The following is an 8,779-nucleotide window of genomic DNA, read 5'->3' as shown; positions in this document are numbered from 1 at the left end:
CTTTGGAAACCACACCTTTGTAAGTCACATCTGATTTCAGCTATTTTGGGTCAACAGCATCTGCATCTCACCTCCTCGGGATGAGCCTGAGGAGGACGTGACGAGGAGGAGCGACAGGTTTGGAGGCAGTCGGTGGTGCTCTCTGGAAGGACCAACTTTCTGTCCTGGAGGACGAGGTGCCACCAGACCACGACTACTGATAACAGGCGAGTAAAAAAAAAAAAAAAAAGAATATCTGTTTTTAAAAGTTCTTGGTTCAACTGTTTGTCTGCTGAAATATTATTAGTATTATAGAGTTAATATTTTGTATGCACCGTTTTCTATGGCCTGCTGTTTAAAGAAAGGTTCACTCGGGTTAATCCTGCATTGGCCACTTTAAATAACTATGCAGAGTCCTGTAAATATTCCTGTAAATATTGTTGATTTCTTATAAATATTCTTGTTTCATTAATATCTTTTAATTTTTTGTCATTCATTAATCAGCCACTTAAAGTATTATAATTATTATAAATTAGTTTAATGTTCATAATGTTAAAAAAATACTATAAATAAAATACTTAGTTACAGTTACCTTTTGTTTAGATCATTTTATTCACAACATTTGATTGGTGGCCAGCATCTGTGTCTGTGACGGTGGAGGGATCACCAGTCCCTGTCACAAAGCTGACCACCTGACAAATATTCATCCACATGTTTTGGTGAGAACATCTGCCCTCCCTCTGGGGCGTCCCTCCCCATGTAGGTACCACATGCTCCAGACTTGATGCTGGTCGGGTCCAGGACGAGTTCAGGACTGGTATAAAAAGTGTCCATGTAAACATGCTATCCAGGGCCCAGACAGGGTGGCTGAATAAGGCTCATATGCTGAACCACTTCTAGATTCAGTTAATATAAAAAATTCTATCTGCAGTCAGCGGGTCTTTTATACACTGTGTCGTGCCAGTTTTTGCCAGCTCCCTCGTCAGGTTGTAATATACCCGGCAGGCACTGAGGATGTCATCATAGAGAGGCCTGACCCTAAAGGGTTGTCATGACCTGGTTTTTCCTCCTCAGGATTACAGAGGTGGATGAACCTGTCTCCTGTCATCACTCTGTGTGGACGGAGCACAGATGAGGTGTGATTCTGTCTCCAGTCTTGAGTTTTTTGCAGCGTTTTTCTTCATGTTGCTGTAGATTGTCGTGACTGTGTCACTGGTCAAAAACAACAGAAAACGTTCTTTTTGGACTCTGATGGGGAACCTGCAGTGTCACCATCCTCCTCCTCCTCCTCCTTCCTGGGCTCAGAGCTGAACCTTTCTCTGTGTGCATGCCGGGGGCTCCTCTTCCTCTTTCCCATAACAAAACTTCCTGGTTAAAGTTGTCACTGCGTGGCTCGGACTCTGTTTGGCTTATTCCAGCTGAAAAAGAGCTTCGCTGATTGCACCACATTCAGTAGTCGTCGCATAGATTTAACAAACAAAACAGAACTGCAGAACAAAGCAAGCATACACGCATCACGCTAAACCTCACAAATCTAAAAACTCACCATCAACATCGCTTTCTCGCTTTCACCGCCGTCACTCGCACAGTTTACCCCTCTTACTCGGCAACCAAAGCTTGCGTGTCACACAGTTTTTTGATTGGTTGAAGTGGTGCAGTTTCCCACCAATAGAATAGGGACAGGTTTATTTGTGCACTTCCCTGGAAAATCCAGTTTTTACCATTTCTTCCTGACAACATTATTCAGGAAAAAGCACGAGGTAAACATTCACCATAACTGTGGGTTTACTTTGCCTAGTAATTTAAAATGTTGCATATAGTTTGAAGTCTGCACTTTTGACGCTGGTTGAATGGGACTCAGCGAGGCTGCGTCTTAAAGCAGCTTTCTGCAGATAAAGGTGTCTATTTTTTTTAAAGATTAAAATAAAAGCATCATTCTTTTATCCTTTTAGTCACAACATTTTCTCTACAATTACATAATATCTGACTGATTGTTAAAATCATTCAGTCATTGTAGTCATAATAATGCCTGCAGCGTAACCTCAATTTTTGGCACTGTTTGGCTTCCGTACATTTCAGGCTCATCTGCAGGAAAGAGTCCAAGTTTGTTCCTCCGGTAAACAACCTCAATGAGACAAAGTGCTTAAGAAGCTGCTTGGTGTTAATTTATGGAGCCCAATAGATATTTAATGTAGCATGTTATGGTACTTGGGCTTTTACTGCCCGACTTAATTGCTTTTTTGTCCTTTGTTTTCTTTACAGAGCAGTCAGCAGAGAGTCTGCAGGGCCGCACCACCTATTAGACTTAAAGACGTGAAAAATGTGACAGCCTGACTTCCTGTTTCCTTTTTACATTGAAAATTAAAATACAAAGACATGCTGATAAGACATGTGGATGCCATCAGCTGAGCAACTGGCTTAACAGCAGATGAAGAGCAACACTCGTTTTCTGAACGTTTTCTTGTAATGGAGCATTTAATACTGTAGTGGTTTTAGCTTTTAGTTTTGTTCTTCCTGGAGATGCTGAGCTCTTCTCATGTCAGAACAAGATAAATAATCTTTCCAGAAAGTTCTGGGTCTAAATGCCAGAAGTAAAATGCAGGACATGTTTCCGTGTTTTCGCACTTGCGTCCGTGGTGATCTACAGGACAGCACTTCACGAGATCTCACGTGTTTCCTTGGAGGAGACGCAACATTAAAGTGCTTCGGTTTTACTTATTTGATTCAATAGCGAGCTATCGAGGCACTTTTGCTTGGATCTACGCCCGAGACTGAATAGTTCAAATGTATTTTTTATTGTTTTATTCTATTAAAGTTAATTACTGTTGTTATTCTGCATATTTTGTGCTTTTCTGTTTTAACAAAGCTTTGACACGCCATCTCAGAGCTATGTATATTTTAATTTGCAGCTTTGATGCAGACTGAAGGCAGAACAAAGGCCTGTGTGGGATGCCTTTGTCACACTCTGCTTTAATTAAGATTAATTGCGTACCTGGGAAGAGTCCTCTGGCAGTGTTTAGCCCGGACGCCAGCAGCTAAACGCTGTCACATGGTGACGTTCAGCAGCCGGAGGAGGAGGGGGAGGATGCGAGCACTGACGGCTCTTTTTGTTTTGACTCGCAGAGCTGAGACAGCAGTAAATACAACTGTTTATTGATGTCGTGTTTAATCTGGCAGCAACTCCGAGGCTCCGGGAACGCGCAGCACGCATCAGTATTTTTACACAATCGCACATCTGATGAAAAAACCTGCCTGAGAAACGTCACGTTTTTATGATTTACTGCACGCTGTGCATCATTTTTAAAAGATATACAAATAAACAACAACACACAATCACAGCAGTTCCTTAAATACTGAAAATATTTAGCTACTGTGACATTTTCATTTGTACTTCTCAACACCAGTTTTTATATAAAAGGACTTTTTTTTAGTTGGTTTGAGTTTATGGACACAAAAATTCCCACTTATGTTATTTTAGCCTGAGCATGATTTCTATCACACTGCTCTTATTTCTACAGTTTCTACTTTTGTGGCATTTGACTAGGCAGGCATAAAGACTACTTGGTATGGGTCAGGGTCACTAATAATAATAATAACAACTCAGGGTCACCTTACAACCCAAATCAACAAGAACAACATTAGGGACATTTAAAATCCAGGAATAATAAGAATGTAAAACATAAAGCTTATGGCTGATATGACTGTGACAAAGAGTCAAGCTGACGAAGGTGTAGTGGTAATAAACTCCAAAGATGAGGTGCAGCACAGCTGAAGGCTCGGGCGTCCACGGTGTTCGGCCTGAAGTGAGAAGTTCGGAGAACAGCTGAAGCTGAGCAGAAAGCACGGAGAGCGTGTGAGGAGGAGGCAGTCCTGGAAAAACTGGTTTGTGCAGAATCACTGACAGATTTGAGAAATAAATTCTTGTATTTAATACGCTGAAGAACTGGGAGCCAGTGAAGCTGGATGAGAGCAGGTGTGTGGTCAGTAGACTTTGTGTAGGTGATCCTCTGAACTAATGAGGACAACGTGACTTTTATTGTCATTAAGGTTGAGCCAAGTAATGATTGCCTGTAGGCAGGAGGTGAGGAACGGACAGGAAGAGAAGGTCTGGGGTGTGTAGAAAATATAGTTGTGTGTCATCTGCATAAAATATAACAGAAGAAATAAATTGGAACCGTTTACAAAAATGAAGATATTTCCTAGAAGAAGAAGATAATTTATAAATAGCAGGGGTCACGTCAGTAATGCCTGAAGGACACCGCTGATGGGACGTGGACAGTATAGCCTTGAACAAACAGTTTCCTGTACGGTGTGAACTGCTAACATGCTGTGTGCTCAATTCCAGTGTTAGCCAAAGATTCTGACAGAAGACGATGATGATGCCATCAAAGGTTTACCTGCTAAACACTCTTTTTGAGTGCTATAAAATACTGGTTACAGTCACATATTAAAAACTGCTTGGTAATGTTAAGAGATGTTGTGTTATACAGTTGCATTTGTTGTCATATTTAACATACGTCACCCAAATGTTACTCACTGGTAACAAAAATAGGACAAAATATAGAATGAATGTCTTTGAGACCGTACTGAGACTGAGCGCCTCGAGTCCACTCGTGTGCACACATTCACACTGTTACCAAGTCTTAAACTCCTTAAAGCTTCATGCACACATAAACCAACTGAAAAATTGCAAGTGCAGGAAATGAAAAATATTTTTGACTGCTTTTGTTGCTTTTCTTTTCCACTTTAAGGAAAGTTGCGTTTCCGCCGGGCGAGCGCCGTCTCTGCAGCTCATTTCCCACTGAGAATAAACGGGCCGGCGATGGAACATTTCCCATGAGTCCGTCTGTCTGTCACGGATGGCGAGGGGCTCTAAGCAGCCCCGTCCCATCTTAATCTGTTCTGCATGCTAAGCAGAGCCCCCCGCCCTCCCTCCTCAGATTGTTATAAATGCTGTTTATGGTCTTGCTATGACAACTGTGAAGGGCACGGCGAGGATTTATCACGGGATTATCTCCTCAACCAATGAATAGACGGGACAGGTTGTAAATGACCCTGCAGGGTAATAAAAGAAGACGCTGCTCCTCTGGGACAATAAGAGGAGGAGGTGATGTTATTATTAATATTAATAATAACATCACGCACAGACAGATCGGCTCACTTTAATTCAGCCATGTTTGTTTTAGTTTGTTGTTTACCTTTTAGTTTTTATTGATTTTAAAGAAAGCGTCCATTCATCTGTACGTTACTTCAGGGTCACACGTTTAAACTCTGGGCTGCATTTAGAGCAACTTCTTGTTGTGTAACAGTTTAGAGCATGCTCACGCGTACGGAAGACAAGAAGTCCCCACAATAAAAAGATTTTGTTTATAAAGGTGCCAAATTTGGAAAGTGCTTCAACAGACAAGAAAGGTAGAATATTCAATTTAAGACAACAAACCAAGATCCAATGCAAACGGCCAACATGGTTATTGAATAGCAATCAAAGCAATAAAGCAGCTGTAACAGAGATAAACATAAAAACATGTCTGAAAAATACTATTTTAAAAAATAATATATGTGAGTTAGTGCCTCGCATTGTGTTTGGCTCATTATATCATCATATTCTTAATGAATCCTGCTGACGAGAGTTAAATGAATAAAAATTTACTAAAGCAGTGATCATGTGACTCAAGTGTCAAAGTTTCTGTCATCATTTGTGCTTCTGTGATTGGTTTGTTTTGTGACTGCTGGATTCTTGTGAATTTCTTAGTTTTCCTTCAGTCGGAGTGAAAATCTTTCCTGATTAATTTTGCACTTTGAGGCAGGAACAATATGTGACACACATCTTTAGTTCACGTCCAAGTGCACATTTTCTGATCATTTTAAGCTTCGTAGTTTGATGGTTGGACTCTACTAGAGTAGCTTTGCATGATTAACAGTTCAGAGTAATCCTTATTTATCTGAGACTGAGCCTGGAGGTCAGTTTGAACTGTCTGAAACAAGCTGTTTTAGCTCCTCCCCTTTTAAAATCAATATTAGCCATCTCTGTGACATCATACAGATCCAAGAATAAGAAAAAGTGATAAACTGAGTTTCTGGAGCTGAATGTACACTGAAAATTGACCAGGTTTGACAAGAAAATTTAAAAAAGCAGAAAAAATCCAGAATAAAGACCGCAGCTTACAATTAAAAAGTAAACAAGCTCTAAGGGTGGAACTAGTGGCCCTGTTTCGGAGAGACAACATTATAATCAAGCTGCTAACAGACGGTAAAGGAGCGTGAAGTCTGCAGGCCTCTGAAGAGCAGAGGATGAGGAATCTCAGAGTCTGGTGGAATATCTGACAGCATCAGTCTCTCAAACTAAACCCGTGAAACGTTCACAGCTCCGCACATGAAAATAGGTCAGGAAGACAGGGAGCCGTCTCCTGCCAAATGTCGAACATTTTAATGAGCCAAGAAAAGAGTCCCGTGTTTGACTTGGTATCTGGAGCATATGGTGGCTGAAAGGCGTGGCCCCGCAGTCCCCCAATACCAACGTCCCCGGGCCCCCGAGGCCCCCGGGGTGTCAGTTTTTAGAGCTCTGCCACTACAAAGACAGCAGGACTGCCGCTCACATGTGAGCCACTCAGCTAAACTGGGTTCAAGTCCACACAAGTAAACAACGAGCACTGCCAACGCAGAGGACACGGCGACTTCATCGTCTGATGATGATCTTTCTTTACTTTAATACTGTCTTTTAGCTACAGTTACAATATTGTAGCGTTAGTCCGCTCGTGGCCCCCTTTAGACTCCGTCTCCTGCACGTTGCAGGTACCTCTGCTTGAGAGAGAGGTCAACCAAACTGAAGTTTCACTGTAACCTTCACCCACCTCAGCGTCCTGCTGGCGACTGATGCAGCTCATACATGTGACACAGAGCTGAAGCTGTGTATGAGAATCACTGTGAAACTCGGAGCTCCGCCTAAATGGTTTTAATTGGCACGCTCATCCAAACACCACCCGCCGCATGTCCATCACCATTCACACTGTATCCTCTCTTTAAACTGAGACTCTTTCGGCTTATTGTTCACCGTCAGCGTCAACAAAACGACTAAACTGTGAGATGTAAACAGACTAAACCTGCAGCCGTGGAGAGAAACAATGCAGCCCACTCCCCTGGAGACTGAAGCTAATCCCGCCGACCGCTTAAACCTCCCCATTAAATATTTAATGAGCACAAAGAGGGAACCGGCGGTGGGAAGCGAATGAAACGGAGACGATCCCACACGGCTGCTCAGAGTTTAAAGAAGACGCTGCTGGTGACGGCGAGTCCCGTGAGACCGAAACCACCGGCCAAACATTCACCGCCTGACGGGAGGCCGGCACTTCAGGAAGTCCATTATGTGAAGGAGCGCCGGCGCGATGTCAGTTTATCAGCTCAGTTATTGCAAAGCTGCTTTTTAAACCTGAACCCACAGTCGGACTCAGCCTGATGCAGTCGGTCTCCACAAAGTCTGCTGCAGATTTAGAGACACTTTGTGTAAGAAGACAAAACTGTAAATGAAACTTTAAAGGAACCGTCTGTCTCTTTAGAGCTTATTTTAAAAATATACACAGATTAGTGTGTGATTACATCTTCCAACAAATCTCCTAAACTTAGAATTAAGCTGTTAGAAATACATAGGAGCGGGCACCGGCTTATGGAGGACGCCATGCTGCCGCCATCCTGAATACAGTGGCCGAGAGAGACGTCACCATTCTGACTGATCGTGTGTTATGAAAGCGCCACGACAAACACAGACGAGAAGTCGCAGGTGTTCACGTGCCGACGAGTCAAATTTTAATCTGTCATCAGTCAGCGTACGAAGGACCAGTGGAAAGAAACGACATCCAAAGAAAAGAGCGTTAAGGAGGAAAAATATCGAAACTTACCATAGTCTGAAAAAAGGACAGACAGCAAGGTCTCATCCGCCAGTTTTCCCAAGTCTGCATGAAGTCTCCAGCTGAGCTTTTTCAGCTATGTGAGAAAGATAATCTACAAATTAAACTGGCTTTATTCGCCAAGTCTTAAAACCAGCGACTGAGACCATAAACTCATCAGGAAGTGTTTACTGAGGTCACAGAGCGAGGGCGCCAATACATCTGGATATGTCTGTGCAGGCTATTGGTGCACTTTTCCCTTAATCCTAATAACCACACTGCATTTATGCCTAAATATGAATCAGTGCATCCTGGTTACTAAACCTGGCTTTGAAGTAACGTTTTGTAGAGGCAGCAACACTAAAAGTCTTATTTTGATCCAAAATTTCCACTAAATTCTCAAAATAAAATCTTATTTTTCTTATTCTATACAATCTGATCATTTTTACATGGTTGTATATCGTACATGTTAAACTCAGAGCCATTCAAAGAGAAAATTGTGTTTTATTTATCTGCTAAATTTGACCTGGAGCCCCTGATCTGAGTGACGTTTCGTGGACTGACAGAGAGATCTTGTAAAAGTCCAAACACGACGCCCTGACTGACTGATGGAGGTGAAGATAAATCGCCTCGGCCGCCGCCTCGCAATCCTTCTTAAAAGTTAAACAGCCATAAAAGGCTGCAGGAACTCTGACCTTCACAATCTAACCGAGCAGGAAAAGCCAATGATGTGTACAAGGCCCCGCTCGGCAGATTATGATAAAATATGTCTCGGCGTCACCAAAAGATAACTGTACGTCTCCCCGTGACAGATACGAGCCCGCTATTTTAATAACAGCCCAATTTCTGCGGCACTAAAATGTTTTACTGTCGGCCATAAAGCACACAGCGTCTGACATAGGAAGCGTGCAGTGCCTCCC

The sequence above is a fragment of the Maylandia zebra genome, linkage group LG1 (genome assembly GCF_041146795.1).
Source record: "Maylandia zebra isolate NMK-2024a linkage group LG1, Mzebra_GT3a, whole genome shotgun sequence".
NCBI classification, from domain to species: domain Eukaryota; kingdom Metazoa; phylum Chordata; class Actinopteri; order Cichliformes; family Cichlidae; genus Maylandia; species Maylandia zebra.
This window is presented reverse-complemented; position numbering follows the sequence as displayed.